The 17,554-nt window shown below is 38.0% G+C and overlaps 1 protein-coding gene across 2 annotated transcripts in view; it reads left to right on the forward strand.

Annotated features, from left to right (window-relative positions):
- Positions 1-14,772: 14,772 nt before the first annotated feature.
- The window catches only part of LOC149799854 (uncharacterized), a 30,997-nt gene continuing 28,215 nt past the window's right edge, over positions 14,773-17,554 (forward strand). The window contains exon 1 of one of the 2 annotated variants that reach the window (XM_089959288.1): positions 14,773-14,976. The gene's annotated coding sequence lies outside the window, so the exon portion shown is untranslated. The remainder of the gene's footprint in view (positions 14,977-17,554) is intronic. The other variant, XM_089959290.1, reaches the window with a different exon arrangement.

Consider the following 17,554-nt stretch of genomic DNA (forward strand, 5'->3'; position numbering starts at 1 on the left):
AGATTTGTTCCTCCAAAGTCAATACAGTCCAATTCCATACCATCGCTAAAATCCTCAGTAAATTAATTGCATGATTAACCTGACTATTATTATTATTATTATTATTATTATCGTGTGCAGTGCGTGCTCAGCCATTTAACAACGTTATCATCAGCAAGGTGTAGAGCCTTCAGTCCACCGGGGTACTTTGTCAGTGGACAGTTGTTCACAATGTGTGACATGGTCTGAAGAGCTCCACAGCAACACAAAAAATTATTGGCCTGGCCCCATCGGACAAGGTTGACTGCAAAACGACCCTGTTATGTCCAAAACAGGTACAATGTGGTCCACAGATGACGTGGAAGGTTGAAGCAAGGAGAATAGACAGATTGCTCAGCTATGAAGGAACTGTTTACAACATCCATTGAAGACCACTTGACACTACATGCCGAACTAGCTGTCATATCATCCGGCGAAGCACCTAACCAGACTGGGCGTCTGGAAGTCAAGCGGACTGCTGGATGTGAGGTGATGTTCATGTACAGTGGAAGTTCCTCACTGGCATATACCTTAGAGAACACTTTTGTGGCTGCTTCCTAGCGACGCAGCTGAGGAGGATCAATGTTGCTGAGTATCGGCAGCCTTGGTAAAGGAGTAGGACGTAGTGTTTCAGACATTATGCGCATTGTTGCGTTGAGATGGAAATCAATTAACTTAGTGTGAGATGATCGAGCCCAGACAGGAGCACAATACTCGGCTGTCGAATAACAGAGGGTCAGTGCTGATGTCTTGAGTGTCTGAGCACTGGTGCCCCAGGCTGAGCCAGCCAGTAGGCAGAGTAGGTTGTTTCGAGTGCAAAGTTTTGCTGAAGTTTTCTTCAGGTGGTTGTAGAATGTCAGTGATCTGTCAAGAGTCACAACAAGGTATATCGGTGTCTGGTAGTGTTGTATTTGCTACCCGTTGAGGAAGATGCAAATATCATAGTTCGTGTTTGCATTGTTAAGAGGAAGGTGTTGGACACTGTCTTTGTTGATCTTGGCTATAGACGCCATTTCTTGAAGAAGTCCGTAATATCCTCCTGTTCCTTCTTCAATACCCCCTCAAGCTCAGCAAATGAGCAATTTTGGGTCCCGAGAGCAATGTCATCTGCATACACGAACTTGCGCGACTGTGTTACAGGTAAGTCACTGATGTAGACATTTTAACAAATTTGGCTAAAGAACAGACCTTTGTGGGAGTCCATGAGTCAGACGCGTCCACGAGCTGAAGTTCTCTCTGATGTGCACTCTGAAGCACCTGTCGCGAAGGAACAGTTCGAAAGTCTCAACTATCCAGCGTGGCAATACTCTGGAAATTTTCATGCATGCCAGATCGTGTCATATGCTGCTGTCAGATCTAGAAAAACAACTCGTTTGAAGGTTCCTCTGAAAACCGTTTTCAACAAACGTAGTCAGGGCAAAGACTTGATCACAAGTGCTACATTCATGCATGAAGCCTGCCTGCTCAATAGCTATGGTATTCTCCAAGTCAGGACCAATTCAAACTCGCCGTATTGTTGGGATCTTCGCCAGGCTTTGGGATTGCAATAATCTTTGCCTGGCGCCACAAAGTCGGCATGGATTTTCCTTAACAACCTGGGTGTAAACGCGGCAAGCCAATCCTTTACCTTTTCGCCACGATGCTTCAGGAACTCATGCAGGATGTTGTCATATCCTGCTGCTTTGCCTTATTTGATTATGCATATCACCGTTTCAAGTTCCGTTGTTGTAAATGCCTGTTGAGTATTTTAATCTAGTTCACCTGACTTTCGACGGCAGTATTGTTGCCACTCATCTCGTACTTGACGTAGGTGCTGTTTAATCATGGGTGCTTTTGCCACTGTTAATAAGTGGCTAGCTGCAGCATTTTTCTTGACAACAGGGTGAGCATGAACTGGTGGTTGCTTTGCGGTGCCAAGTCTTCGAATCAAGCTTCAACATTTCCTGCTGGAGCGCATCAAGTTGAGTGATCCTGTAGTTTCCCTCCAGCGAGTGCGCCTGGCAGTGTCCAGCGAATCGATCAGGTTATCCGCTATGTTTTTGGGTCTCCATATGCTTTATATTCCATGAGAAGAGCCTGAAACTTTTCATCCAATCAGGGTGTATAGGCTGGACGACGACCACGATGGACAGACTGAGTGGCTCCCTTGAATATAACTCTTTCGAAGTGGTGGTAGGATTCCTTGATTGGGATGCAGCGAGACGGTATGGTGACTATGATACCCTCCAGTATGTCAGTGTACTTCGTACAGTCTGCTTTACTGAAGTTTCAGCGCCGCTGTGAAGATCTGTGTATAGCTGGTAGCTGAAGTCCAATATGGATAAGTACTGGTCTGTGGTGACTGTGTGGGAAGTCGTCTAGAACAGTTTGGCTTACTGGCTAAGGATGGTGGCAAATGGTGCTGATACAGCAGAGGTCCGGTGAGTAATCATTTTGCCATCTTGCAGAATGAAAGGCCCCACATTGCTTGGAGTCGTGGGTCAGAAATAAGTCATCGTTCATCGCCTACTCTACCAAGTGTTCCCCGTCTTCATCGGAGTGTGAGTAGCCCGAGTCAGGGGAATGACTGTTGATGTCGCCAATATAGACGGTTGGATGTTAGAGATTTGGAAGCATATTGTTGTCCCACAGGGCACTGGGCGATCTGTAGACATTAGCAATCTTGTACCCTCCAACCTGGACCACATCGCACAATCAAGCAGATGAAACTGGAGAGACATCAGTAATATCGCTGAGTAAATACGTAGCACGGCCGAATTTGGAGTCAGGTGTTGATGAAATAAGGTCAAAGCTTCCAATGGTGTATCGTCCTGCTCTCTGGTCTGCTACGGGAGTCTCATGCAGGCAGATTATGTCAACATTATAACGGTGGGCTATAGTGCTGATGATTTCGTTTTGCTCCCGAGATTGGCACATAGGGGGCTGCACTTCGTAGTGGCGCGTAAACGGGATTTATTGCTGAATTCGGTTTGCAAGTTGGATCCTTTGTTTCCACATCCTCGAGCGGAGCCTTGGCTGAGTACTGACGCAGAGCGCGACGTGAACGTGGATACATGCTCCCCTACTATGATATTTAATTCAACATACAAGTACTCCTTAAATACATTTACATCCAAGGAGTACTTTTATTGTAATTTAGCTGATTCATTTTCTTCTTAACTTTGTAAGGGCCATTCTATCTAATCTAAAGAAATCTTTGAAGAATGAGCAAGAGAGACAGAACTCTATCACCAGACTGAAAACTCCTTTCTTTTGTATTGTTATCATACCTTAATTTAATTTTTGATTTGACTCGCTGAATGCCAAATTCAACCATAACTGGCATGAAAAGTCCAGACATAAAATTTGACCCTTGTTCAGATTGGACAGATTTGGAAGGCCAAATTGAGTTTTAAAAAAAGATAAAGCTTTTACTATTGTTTTAGCTTTAATATTCCTCATATAAAATGCCTCTGGGAATCTTGTTGACGCACACGTTATGGTATACAAATATTGGTTACCTGACTTAGTCTTAAGTAAGGGACTGACACGATCTACCTTTATTTTACTAAATGATTTATCAAATGCAGGAATAGCAGATGAGCCTTAGGTTTCATCTGATTCGGTTTTCCTACCATTTGACAAGTGTGACATGATATGCAGTATTTACAAACATCAATTTTAATTTTTGGCCAACAAAAGTGATTTAAGTTCTTGTGGTAAGTCTTATTAATCACTGAATGACCAGCCAAAGGACTTTTGACTAAGAACCTCCTGTCTGTACGATTTTGGAGCCACAATCTGATAGTTCACTGACCAGAAGAGATAAGGAGTGACCAGAGGAGATAAGGAGTTCTGATCAATCTTATCAGAAACTTGGTTTCTAAAAGTTGTACCAGACTGAGATTTAGAAGGGCTTGTAATGGGCTAAAATACGTTTTTACCAGAAGACTGCTTTAGAAGATACTCTTATGTTTGTTGGTTTCACTAAATGTTTCTAAAGTGTGAAATAATACATGACATTTAGAAAATTCCAAAACAAGGTAAATCCAAATTTCACGAAGTTTTCTGAAATATTTTATAGAAATTCGTATCCCAAGGACTAGCTCATAATTTTCTTTTATGAGTCTATGTTCTTGAATAAGAAACAGAAAAGAGTGAAAGGCAGCACCAAACATTTAGAGCCCAAAACTGAAATACTGGAAACAACATATAATATAATTTTGAACGTGCTAGATTTTAAAGCACGACTGAACAGTCATCCCTGTTACAAGGTAATATAGTTATCTACGTGACCTTTGGTCACAATTAGCATTGGTTTATAAATCACTATTACCTAATGGAAAATAACCTTCTAAAATGATGCTTATGTTTACCATATAAGAACCATAACCTGGATTATGCAAAATACACTAGGGAAATTCCAAAACTAAGACCAAGACCCAAATAAACATATTTACCTCTACAATAATAATACTGATTTCAATCCTATACACATAGAGAATAATTTAGCTATATTTTAGTTGTTTACACTGAATAAAATAAAAAAGTCAATTCGGGCCAAGCAGAAATGAACTCAGTTTTGGACAAGGTCAGGTCCAACATGCAATTTTACATTACAATAGCATGCAACAAAATATGCAAAAAAAGTTAATAAAATAACTAACAAACAAAGCAAATTAAATATACACAACACACATACGTGATGAAGTTTATTGAGAAGACATTGATATCAGATTCTTGAAGGTCTTCAGATACAACATTAATCTGCCTGATACTGTTTAAGATACCACTCTACAGTTATTTTTTACTTTTCAGAGTGGGACCGGTAATTGATTGGAAGAGCTATACATGGAGTTAATCATTATTGCTCTTCTAATTAGGTGAAATACAAATATATTATCGACATAATCAAATATCATTATCAACATAATCAATTTCGGCTTTGGGAATTAATCGCATGTGCATGTTTTCTTACACTCGATGTGGTTACATCAACAATGAATACGAAAACATTCATCGCCATCTTTCAAGTGTGATTGTGTGCTGGAATCAAAAAGAAGAAAACAAAATAAAACAATGCAAATTTAACAAAAAACAAAAAACAAACCAAACGTACTCTACGCTTCGCTTATCATTTGGAATGAAAAAAAAAAGAAAATCAAGATTTAAGATAAATGATAAAGGATAATAAAAATGCTTTAAAACGACAGTCTATGGATAAAGTGTAAATAGGGTCACTGTGTTGTAGACAGTCTATGGATAAACTGCAAATAGGGTCACTGTGTTGTAGACAGTCTATGGATAAACTGCAAATAAGGTCACTGTGTTGCAGACAATCTATGGATAAACTGTAAATAGGGGTAAATAGGGTCACTGTGTTGTAGACAGTGAATGGATAAATTGTTAAAAGGGTCACTGTGTTGTAGACATTCTATGGATAAACTGCAAATAAGGTCATTGTGTTGTAGACAGTCTATGGATAAAGTGTAAATAGGGTCACTGTGTTGTAGACAGTCTATAGATAAACTGCAGATAAGGTCATTGTGTTGTAGACAGTCTATGGATAAACTGCAGATAAGGTCACTGTGTTGTAGACAGTCTATGGATAAAGTGTAAATAGGGTCACTGTGTTGTAGACAGTCTATGGATAAACTTTTGATAGGGTCACTGTGTTGTAGACAGTCTATGGATAAACTGCAAATAAGGTCACTGTGTTGCAGACAATCTATGGATAAACTGTAAATAGGGGTAAATAGGGTCACTGTGTTGTAGACAGTGTATGGATAAACTGTTAAAAGGGTCACTGTGTTGTAGACATTCTATGGATAAACTGCAAATAAGGTCATTGTGTTGTAGACAGTCTATGGATAAACTACAAATAGGGTCACTGTGTTGTAGGCAGTCTATGGATAAAACTGCAGATAGGGTCACTATGTTGTAGACAGTCTATGGATAAATTTCAAATAGGGTCAGTGTCTTGTAGACAGTCTTTGGACAAACTGAAATAGTGTCACTGTGAATATTAGTTTGAAAAGCATCAAGCAAGCTCACTAGATTGAAGTTGCCTCCCTTCGTAGACCTTCATAGTCCGCTGTTCACTTGCTCATAATGCCAAAGAAAATGAATTTCTGAGACACGAGAAAAGAGAGACAAACGTAAAGAAATCTGTTATCATTGTGAAGAAATAATGAGTGTACGGTGTCCCAAGAAATTAAAACTAAATGAGGAAATTTCAGAAGAAGAAAAATAAACAAAGAACCCATTCCTACAAAGAAATGCCAAGCAAATATCTCAGAAGAAACAACAGAGGAACTAATGAAAGTGAACAAATTAACAAAGAGACACCGTTAAAGAATAAAATTGTAGTTTATGATGCGTTTTGAATTTTTAATTGTTATTCGTGTTCAAGAGAATGTATCAACAAAGAAATGCAAGTTTCTCTATGCCCTAATTTATTTTTCTATATAAGGTAAGATATTCCAACTCTCTCTCTCTCTCAACCTTACTCTCACTCTGGTGAGGAATTAACAGAGCGTCATTTGAAAAGCTCTTTCAGGGTCACCCTATTCCCTTGAAGACATAGATAGTACTCAACAATTACCAATATGTGTTTATATGTTTTTTCCTTCTTATTATCTCCCAATAATTTGCCGTGGTCAATATTTGTCGATTATTACATAATAATTGATAGAACCATTGTGTGTTTAGCCTATCGTGTGCTGAAAAATGGCGTTAAACCCTACAACAACAACAACAACAATCTTCTGTCCATCCTGGATCTTTATCGGGTACATTTAATCGATTATATTATATGTAGAGTTTGCTTTGTCTGTTTTAAAATTTAGACTTTGCTCTTTTGAAAGTTAGTTTGGTGTTTTGAAATACGGTTTTTCTGTTTTCAAAACTTACATGAACTCACAATCTTACAGTACATGAAATCTCAGCTAGTACTAAAGTCTGAAGATTTGAACAGAATAATGTCACAAGTAAAATTGTGTTTTGCCAATGTAACCAAAAATCAATCTAGATAGTATTTTTTCCCCGTTGCATGTCTTAAAGTCTAAGCCACGAGGTTTGTCCGATTCAGAAAGATGTCCGTCAGCATATTCTACCCTTCAGCTTCTTTTACACGTCAAGGAATAATTTTGCCTGATACGAAATTCGGCGTTAGTTTGACACATTTGCGATTTCACACCGCACCTTATATCTGTCAGTTTATTAAGCTACTGACATTTTGTAACAAATTGAAGAATTTAATTTTTTTCAGTTTTATGGCAGGCACAACACTCGTTTTAGTTACAACATCACATCATCAACTGACAAATGGAGATTTTATAGTAACTACACAATTCAATCCTGTGCGATTTTAGAAAAGAATCGGAATTGACAATATGACACTTTTCCTTTGAATTTTGGACATTATGTCACGTGTGTGTATGATTGACCTTATTTCTTCGGATTTCGTTTACATGCAGATTCTTTATGGCAGATTTGTGACTAAATCTTTATCAGAAATGACAATCCTGTGGTAATTTTGTAATATGTCTTTGAAATTTCTTTGTAATTTTATTCAAAAGGAATAAATGCTATTAAAACTTAAGTGTCTCGATTTTCGAAAATTATGAATACGACATTCACACATTTTTGCAATGTACCTACCTCTCCCCCCCCCCCCCGACACCCATTCGGCCCATGTCAACTTCTTCCTCCTCCCTCTATCTGTGTGCTGATAAACCTACAACGTAATATTCGGTTATTTTAAAAACCAACTATTCTCGCCAAAGCAGAACAAACATGTGGCATCGTTACCATTTGTAACAAAACAGTATCATCCTGTGAAAAATAAGAAACCGTGAACTAATTTTTGCGATTACATTTCCAGTCCATAAAAGCATCCTGCACTGTTACCAGTTTTAACCAGACATACTCACCATACATAAAAATCTATCAACCGTTGTTTAGACAATGTACTATTTTACCCTATATATTTCAAATATGGCAGTCGAATTTTAATTTGCTGTTATACCTTATAATTTGTTTACCGTTTCACATGGGACTCCCCCTGTGCCCTAAAGTGCCATCACATTTGGAACCGACGATTACCCATCTTGATGTTAGATTCCCACAAAAACGGCGACCCGATATTAATTTCTCTGTCTCATTTTAACCATCAGTCATGTTAAATCTACGGTTTTAAACATGGATTTCATTTTGTCCCAGAGTCCTTTAAAAAAATGTAGGCCCTGTGTTAATTTTCCATTGTATCCTCACGTGCCGTACAATAAAAAAAAAAACGTTATGCTAATTCTCATTATCCATATAATCCGCATACCATCGTATGATTTATATCAAAGACCAAAAAGATTCGTCATTTTACAATATTACTTTCCCCGCCTAACAGATTCATCATGTTACAATGTTACTTTCCCCGCCTAACAGATTCATCATGTTACAATGTTACTTCCCCGCCTAACCTAACAGATTCATCATGTTACAATGTTACTTCCCCGCCTAACCTAACAGATTCATCATGTTACAATGTTACTTTCCCCGCCTAATAATCACATGATGTTTCAGTGTTACAATTTCGTACCAACAAACACTGGCAACCTAATGTTAATTTTCCGTTTGTGTCCATATTATTTGCGTTTCTTTTCTTCGCGGTCACATAAAGGTTATAACTGGGTAGTCGGTGTCGAATAGAAACGATGAGTTACTTTTAGATATTGCCATAAGCAATATAATTTGAAACAGATATGATGTGGCATGTGATAAATATCTTCTTAACTGCTATTCGCAATTTGAAGGTCAGTCATACTCATCATACCTCGAATGTATGGTGAAAGCTACCATTCGGACAGCTTCCGATACTTACGAAACAGGGATTGACCGTGAAGTTGAATTACCTTTTTTTCTTCATTCGTAACCATTCGATCAATCTTATAGTCAATCTAACTGTTGAAATAGCCAAGGTGATCTGCATAGGCTGAGTTTATTTTCTTGTAAAGAAATTTCCGGCAAACGAAATGTATGATTTTTCTGTAAAGTACTGCGGCACCATGCGTCCGATAGATAGTTTTGTCTCGCAGAAATAGCTGAGGTACCTCCGAATGCCTCAGCTCCTATAACTCGATAAACTCCCTTTCTTAGAGTAGAAGTGTAATTATCTGTATTATTTCACATACATTGCTCTGCTATTTTGAGTTAGTTAAACTCACACTAGTAATTATGAAAGATGGCTAGAGAAATAATTTCTTAAACGACATTTATAAATGTAACAAATAGCGTCATTTTTACTGTAGCTATGGAAAACCATACAAATAAAGTAGAAGACAGGCATTTATAATTTTTTATCTAATAAATTACAAATAAATACCCCACAAACGCAAATATTAGGTAGGCGTAAAGTACGCTGTCTATTTATCTACTTGTACGATTGTTTGTGTCTGTGTGTACATTTAGTGTGTTCCAAAATTCTGATCAGTTTACTAGAAACAAACATACTGATACAAGATCGATGTCCCAATAGTAATAGTCTTTAGCGAAAATATTGATTTCCAGATAATTTTTATTCCGCTTCCCCCTCCACCGCAAGAAGTATTTCGCCATACATATTAAGCAAAGTAAAACTCTGGTATACGTATTAATGTGGTATGCAGTACAGTTTTAAAACATACACAAGGAAAACGTATCAAATTGCACATGAAGTTTTGTTGTAAATATATTACACGGATACCTTTTATAAGCGTAATATGTACATTTACATAATCAAATTAATCTATTTGATGTAAATTTAAGTTACCTTTCTATAACAACTCAGTATACGTATACTCATGTATAACTATATATGAACTATAGTTTACACTTTTAAAGCAATGTGACTTTTTATTTATTATCTTCTCTTTTTATGATACTGTAGGTAATTGTACCCGAGAAACATGACCAGAATGTATATGACATCAGTGTCCGTTATTTTCACATTCCCCTGAGAGATAAGAGATACGGCAGGTAAACAGTAAAATCCAACATATTCAGTTATGTAGGAAGAGATACGGCAGGTAAACAGTAAACTCCTAGATATTCCGTGATGGAGGAAGAATTGAATAATGTGACAAAATATATTTACTTACGTTTTGACAAGAACGAGGAAACGTATTACGACCGTGAGTATTTTCTGTCTACTGCATGGTGTGTTTACAATCTACTGCATGCAAAAGAATAACTGAATAAAAAATTGCTGAAAAAGTAAGACTGATAACTTTATTATCTTGTTTACTGCAGTAATGGCCAAAATACGGTTTCCTCGGGGACTACGTCGTCGAAATCATTTGGAGATCAGTGTTGTGATTCATAGACTTTTAAAACATTTTACAGCTATTTAACTGTATCAATATATTCTCGTAGGGCTTATTTTAATTTTGGAGCTGTATGTATATAAGTAAGATATTTAGAAGTATAGATAGTGTCTTATGCAGTGTTGTACGTTTTGCTTTTTCGTGTTTTAATAATTGATTGCATACAAAAAAATAATGTATGCCAGAGTTGTTGGTTGTTTTACTTTCTATATTTGGCAAAATACTTCTTACGATGATGGTGGAACCTATTGATTGATTGATTGGTTGATTGATCGATTGTATTTTAACGGCGCACCAGCACTGTTAGGCTATTTAGCGTCATACAAAAGGTTATATGTATGATCGTTTAAAAATTATAAAAAGTTTCATATCGACGAGCGATATCAAAATCAAATAGTTGATATTAAAACGATAAGATGGTAATGGTAAAAAATAAAGCTTCCCGATCAAAGGGGGATGTAAATGGTGTTAAATGGTGTATGCTAATGGTGTATGCTAATGAAGACAGATGAAAATGTATTGAAAAAAGGGAAGGTGATGGCATAAAAGTTATAGCTTATAATAAATGTTTGTTTCTTTCAAGAATTTCACAATACAAGTGATGTTTATTGTATCAAAAAGTTTCTTTATATCATACACATTGTAATGCTGATCACGCGTAGGTTTCAGGTCGAAACACTCTATCATAAAGTGCTTAACAGTGAATGGTTCATTGTAAGAAACGCACTCTGGTGGGTCTTCACCTTTTAGCAGCATGTTGGACTGTGTTATATGCGTATGGCCATTTCGAATTATTGCAATGACTACCTCCTCCCTACGGATGGTTCTGTAGGAAGGAATCCATTCTATTAGGGTTGGCTTGATGGGGTGAAGGTTATTATTCACTGCATCATTCCATGACGCCTGCCACTTCTGACATAAAGTCTCTTTGATACTAGGTTAAAAACAGTATATGGCATTTTAAAATCAGATGGTTCTATCGATAGGGCCATTTTAGAAGCGCGATCTGCTTTTTCATTACCTTTAATACCAACATGGCTAGGTGACCAACATTATCCGATATTGTGGGAGGTACTCAGCTTAGTATTTTTGACGAGAACATTGGTCAACAATGGGTTCTCCAGTTTTCTATTGTGTAGTGACTGAAGTATTGATAGGATGTCGGAGAAGATGATGTTCTTTAAAAAACGGTTGGTTTTAGATATTACAGAACAAGATCTATTGCTCTGATTTCGGCAGAAATAAATTGATGTGCCATTTGGTAAGCGAACTTGTGTTGTGTGTTTTCCACTAACGAAGGCTGCTGCAGCCTTTTCCTCATCCTTTGATCCGTCGGTATAAATTCTTTTGTAATTTTTAAATTCGGTGATGAGTACATGCTAAGAGTTGTGGAAGATGGAAGGGTTTGTCTCAGATTTTTTCCATTGTGAAGTGTAAAATGTACTTTTGGTTGTTTAAGTAGCCAGGGAGTTGTTTCGGAGACGTTTTCTGAATATTAGAAAGATCAGTTTTGGTATTTGTTTTAATGCTGGACGATATTCTAATGCCAAATGAAGGTATGTCGTTTAGCTTATTTTCGTATAAGGTTTTGTATTTGAGTTGAAAAACAGCCGAGAAAGCAAGAATCAGATATTTGATCTTACTTTGAGAGCATACCGTGCGGAAAGCATTTCTCTGTGATTTGATAAGGTGGTTCATTCGCTTCAGCGATGAGGCTTTCACACGGGGATGTTTTAAATGGTCCCAGAACGAGTCTTATTCTTTGATGATGAATTGGGTCAAGCATCTTTAAGTATGATTTTCTAGCTGAACCATAAACAACGCAACCATAGTCCAGTTTCGAGCGAATAAACATTCAATATAAACTGAGGATGACTCTTCTATCAGCACCCCAGTCGGTATACGCTACTACTTTGAGTAGATCGAGAGCTTTCAAGCATTTAGTAGCTTTCCGGTTCTTTAGGTGTGGAATATAAGTCGATTTTCTGTTGAAGATAATAAATAAAAACTTTGTTTCCTCAACAACTGGAAAAGGTGTTTCATCCAGCGTGAGTTTTGGTTCTTCATGATGTATTCGTAACTGACAGCAATACATACATACCGTTTTGGATTTCGGGAATTTGAAACCGTTAGTACGTGCCCAATTTTGAATCTTGTTGATGTTTTGTTGTAGTTGTCTTTCAATTGTATGCATGTGCTTTGATCGATAACATATTAGAAAATCATCAACGCATAGCAAACAATCCACAACAGCAGCCAAACACTTGGTGATGCTATTAATTTTGATGTTGAAAAGAGTCACAGCTAGAATACTGCCCATCTCTTGCTCGTCCAAATCTGAGAGGGTAGAGCCCACTCGTACCTTGAATTATCTTTATGAGAGAAAGTTTGATATAAAAGAGGGCAGACGGCCTTTTAGATCCAGATCGTGCAGGTCATTTCGTATCCCGTACTTCCATGTCGTCTCATAGGCCTTTTCTAAATAAATAAACCCCGCTAGCAAATGTTCCTTCTTGATAAATGCGTCGCGAATAAACGTTTCCAGTCTAAACAGAAGGTCATTGGTGTTATGGCCATATCGAAAGCCACTTTGGAAAGGAGATATTAGATTGTTAGTTTCCAAGTACCATACAAGCCGAGAATTGATCATTCGTTCCATTGTTTTGTACACACAGCTTGTCAATGCAATATTTCGATAGTTGGTAGGATCTGTGCTATATTTATCTGGTTTGGGAACTGGTATTACTGTTGCTTTTTTCCCCAAATCATAGGTACATTACCAGTAATCCATAAATCATTAAAGATTTTCAAAAGAGAGCAGCGGTCATATTTCTGACAATTATAGCATCGAGGGGGTTCGGTATGCAGATCTCGACCTTCACTTGCAAGAAGTCAACTTTGACCACTCTGGGTACTGTTGGCTTGTTGAAGGTGAGTACAATGGTGTTGGTGTCCTGCAGATTGTTATGACGTTTAATACGTAATCTACGGACTGCAGTGACACCTTCATTTTTCATCCCTTCAATGATATATGTGTCGCTGACTCCAGCCAAGTCACGACAGCGGATCACTCCTTTGGACGTATTGAGTGTTGCGTGAGCGAATGCGGTCACTGGAATATTGAAGAAAGTTTTCATTTTCTTGATATTTTCTGTTTGACCTCGTCGCTCACACTCAAAAAGAAGGCAGTCCGATTTCAACTTTTTGACACTTTTTGGTGTGCCAATCGATCCTGTGAATGTCCTTTCGATGACAAACGGAGATAGTGCGGCAAGCGGTTTTGAGGCTTCTTTAGATCGTATAACCATGAAGCGTGGAAATGACTCCACACTACCTGGTTCGTCATCTGACTCAGATCCAGTTGTGGTGAGTTTATTTTTTTAATTTTTTTATTTCCATGTTGGATTGTTTGAAATTCAGCACCCGTGCTCCCCGCCCACCATGGAGCCCAACAAGGGAACACTTTGCAAGTGCCAGGGATACACAGATGCTATACTCAGTCGATACAATTACCTATGATAAACCCGTGAAACCATCGCTTTCTAGGGTTGGTGAAAATACCTCCTGATTGACCCGTTAAAAGACTTCTAAGACTTGCGAAAGGGAAAGCTAAAGGAATATACTGTAGGGGCAAAGGTGGTATCAAGAGAGATACGAGGAGAAAGATTAAGAAGGTGAGCGAGTAAATAAAGACTTCCAAGGGCTCTTCGTGACCAGCCGATTTGTCGAGACCGGGCCCATCCCGACCACCCCTCAAGAAGAAGTAGAGGCCAAAGCAGTGTATTGCATCGGAAAGCTTCTGTTCAACTACCAGGATCCTTTCCTCCCCCGACACGGTACGCAACCCAAGGCAAACAGATTGCCTCTACTTAGTCGACTCTTACGACACGTAGTGAGGCACGTCGGGCCAATTCTACAATCCCGGACCCGCAGGGGGACGGTGGAACCGGAATTTGAATTTTAAATCAATATTTTCACTAAAGACTATTACTATTTGTCAATCTATTTTAATTGTATCAATGTTTCTCGTAAATGGATTCGATCTATTATGTATCTATCTTTGCGATTGTCCGTCTGTTTACATGTTTAAAGGAAAAAGAACTTGTCTGAAAAGCCTAAAACTGATCAAATTTTGTTCTAAACATGAGGCACATACATACATAGATACATAATACATAGATACATAAATACATACATACATACATACATACATACATACTTGGTTTTTCGTGGATTAGAATTAATTTGTTTAAAGAGAAAGACAGAAAAGAAGGGGTTTATCCTCTAGCAATCAGTGATATCTGACCTCCGATCATTTGCTTATAATTGAATCAGTGTTTACATTGAATAAGCAAGGAGGAAGCTACATCGTATATTATTACGGCTGTTATGTATTCAATCACCGTACAATAATTCCGCCTTCACTGGTTTATGGTTTCTTGTTTGACGCCATTTTTCAACATACAGTAGCCTATACATGGCGACCAGTAATTCTGGTGGGAAAAAAACCCAGTAAAACCGTAGAGAAGAACAACCAACCGAGGGGAAGCTTCTGGTAAGCATTTTCACGTACCTACGTTCGCCGAGCCGAGACTCGAACCAACGTGGACAGTCGTGACATGTAAGTGTTCTGTAACAGCGAGCAAACTAAACCACTTGTTCACCTTGTACAAAATTATGTTGTCCAAGTATGACCATTAAAAGTATAGGAATATCAGCAACATAAAGAAGAAATATTCAGACATACTGTCTTTTTTCGCTTATAAGACGAGACAAACTGATCTGCCGTAGCAAAATGCGCCTGTATATCGGGATCTATCTTGTTTGTTCTACTAATTACTCCTAACAAACTGTATAGATCCAGATCTGCCGGCGCATTATGTGACGGTAGATCTGTGTCTGTTTAGTTTGCAGTTGGACTCGTCTTATAAACAAGTACATAATGTAGGTACTAGTCCCATTGTCACGACAAGGCAAGGGGATTGATATAGGAGGGCACACAAGTGAGATATATTAAATTGTTCGATAGTGTGTAACTTCGTCTAAAGTATCTACGATCACTGTGTGGGTTTTATTTTACGTGTCAGACAAATTTTGGAGGCTTGTATTATGCTATGAACTTGTCTGTCCAGCTGCATGTTTGTCTGCTGGTCCGTTAACATTTCCTATTCGGCGTGATAACTTCAGTTCTACGATAAGTGCTTCCAACAAACTTTGTGGGTAGCGTGACTTGGGGTAAGAAAGAAGCTTATCGATTTTGGAGTCAAAAGGTCAAAGATCGCTGTCACTCTGACTGAAAAAAGAAAAGTTATTTCTCCTCAATTGCTTAAGTTTCCGCTTTTTACAGTGAGCCGACTTTGTGATGAGCTTACATTTGGGCAAGAAAAAACTTATCGATTTCGGGATCAAACTTCAGTGGTTAAGGTCACTGTGACTGAATTAATAAACAATGGTTTCTGTATAATAGCTCGAGTTCTCCACCATTTAAGGTAACCAAACATTGTGGATAGCTTGAACATGGGTTAAGAAAGAACCCTATGAATTTCGGTATGATAAGTTCGAAGGACAAGGTCACTGTAACTTCTACATCACATACTTGGGCAACCTTAACTTTTGCTTGCACTTGAAGCAAGGAAAAGCTTATTGAGTTTGGGGTCGAAAGGTCAAAATTCAAGGTCACTGTGGCTCAATAAAAAAAACTAATTTTGCTGAAAACTTTAATCTATTGTAAGTTTCTGGACCAATCTTTGAAGTTTCAAATTTAATTTCAGCCCCTAAACGATGAATACCAGTTTTATAATTTTTATTGGTCAATGCCAATCACTCTCAATTATTCCTTCTTGTACTAAAATGATTACAGTGACGATTTGTTTGTCTTTGCAGTCACAAAATGCCCCTTCTTTCTCAGGATTAAGTTTCTTTTGGTTTCCCTTACATATTGCTTTTTACAGTTTAATCGATACACCAGATATAGAATTTTGAGTATCACACGAAATAGTGACCGCTCCGGTGGCCTAAGTGGTTGTGCATCCGCCTCGGATGTAGGAGGTCGCGGGTTAGAACCCCCGCAGAATCATACCAAAGGCTTATAAAAATGGTACTTGCAGTTTCATCGTTTGGCGCTCAGTGTTAAGAGGTTAGTGTTAGGACTGGTCGGCCTGGTGTCAGGGTAAAGTGACTGGGTGGGACATCATGCTACATGTCTGCGGCATGATGCCTCAGTGCTAGACATCTCTATAAACTGCCACACTGTCGACATCGTTGCCATATGACTAAAATTGTTCAAGCCACGTTAAAAAAATCCCAATCACACAAATTACAGGAACACGAAATATGTTGTTTAATTTTGAAAGTTCTACATGCATTCAAGATATTTGCTATATTCGAATTAATTAGAAAATCAAACCGCTGACAACTATTAACTTCACGCTAAAATAGCCAAGTTTGTCGCTATGCGGTAGCTTGGGTCTCACCGAAAAAAACCCAGGACAAGTTTATAGACATGATGTAGTTTTGATCTCACAGAAAAAGTCAGGACAAGTTTTGTCGATATAAAACAGTTCGAACATCTTAGCCAAGGTTCCGATATGTTAACTATTTCTAAGTCAGGACATTATTGTTTCAAATCACTAAAAGTTTCTGTAGCATACTTTATAAAAAAAAAAAAAAAAAAAAAAAAAAAAAAAAAAAAAAAAACATGAACGGAATTATTTCTTGCATTATGTTAAGAATGTTTATTGTTCCTATTAACTTAGATTTATTTTTCCCAGGTTCACTGGTTTTATAACTTTTTTCCCTTAGTTTCGCGAAAAGCAGTAAATAAGCATCATGAAAGTCTTATTCATTTTTGCCGATCCACCAGAACGTCGGTATTGGAGATATACCTAAACTTTGGTTTGCATTTACAGTTCGGAAAAAGCTTAATGATGCCAAGGTAAAAGATCGAGGTCACTGTGGCTCAGCCCAAAACGGATTTTATAGAATAACCGTAATTCTAGAGTAAGATCCTTAACCAAACTTTGTCGATGGCTTGTACTGCGGTTACTAAAGCAACATACGAATCCCGGGGGATAAAGGCCAACGGTCGCGGTTGGTAGTAAGTCTAATAAGAAAATAATGGCTTCTGCACAATAACTTGCGTTAAAGACCGCTCATCTTGACGAAGGTCATTGTCACTAAGATCCATCTGGTCAATAATC

The sequence above is a fragment of the Sinohyriopsis cumingii genome, chromosome 5, assembly GCF_028554795.1.
Source record: "Sinohyriopsis cumingii isolate HCF-2022 chromosome 5, ASM2855479v2, whole genome shotgun sequence".
In the NCBI taxonomy this organism is placed as follows: Eukaryota; Metazoa; Mollusca; class Bivalvia; order Unionida; family Unionidae; genus Sinohyriopsis; species Sinohyriopsis cumingii.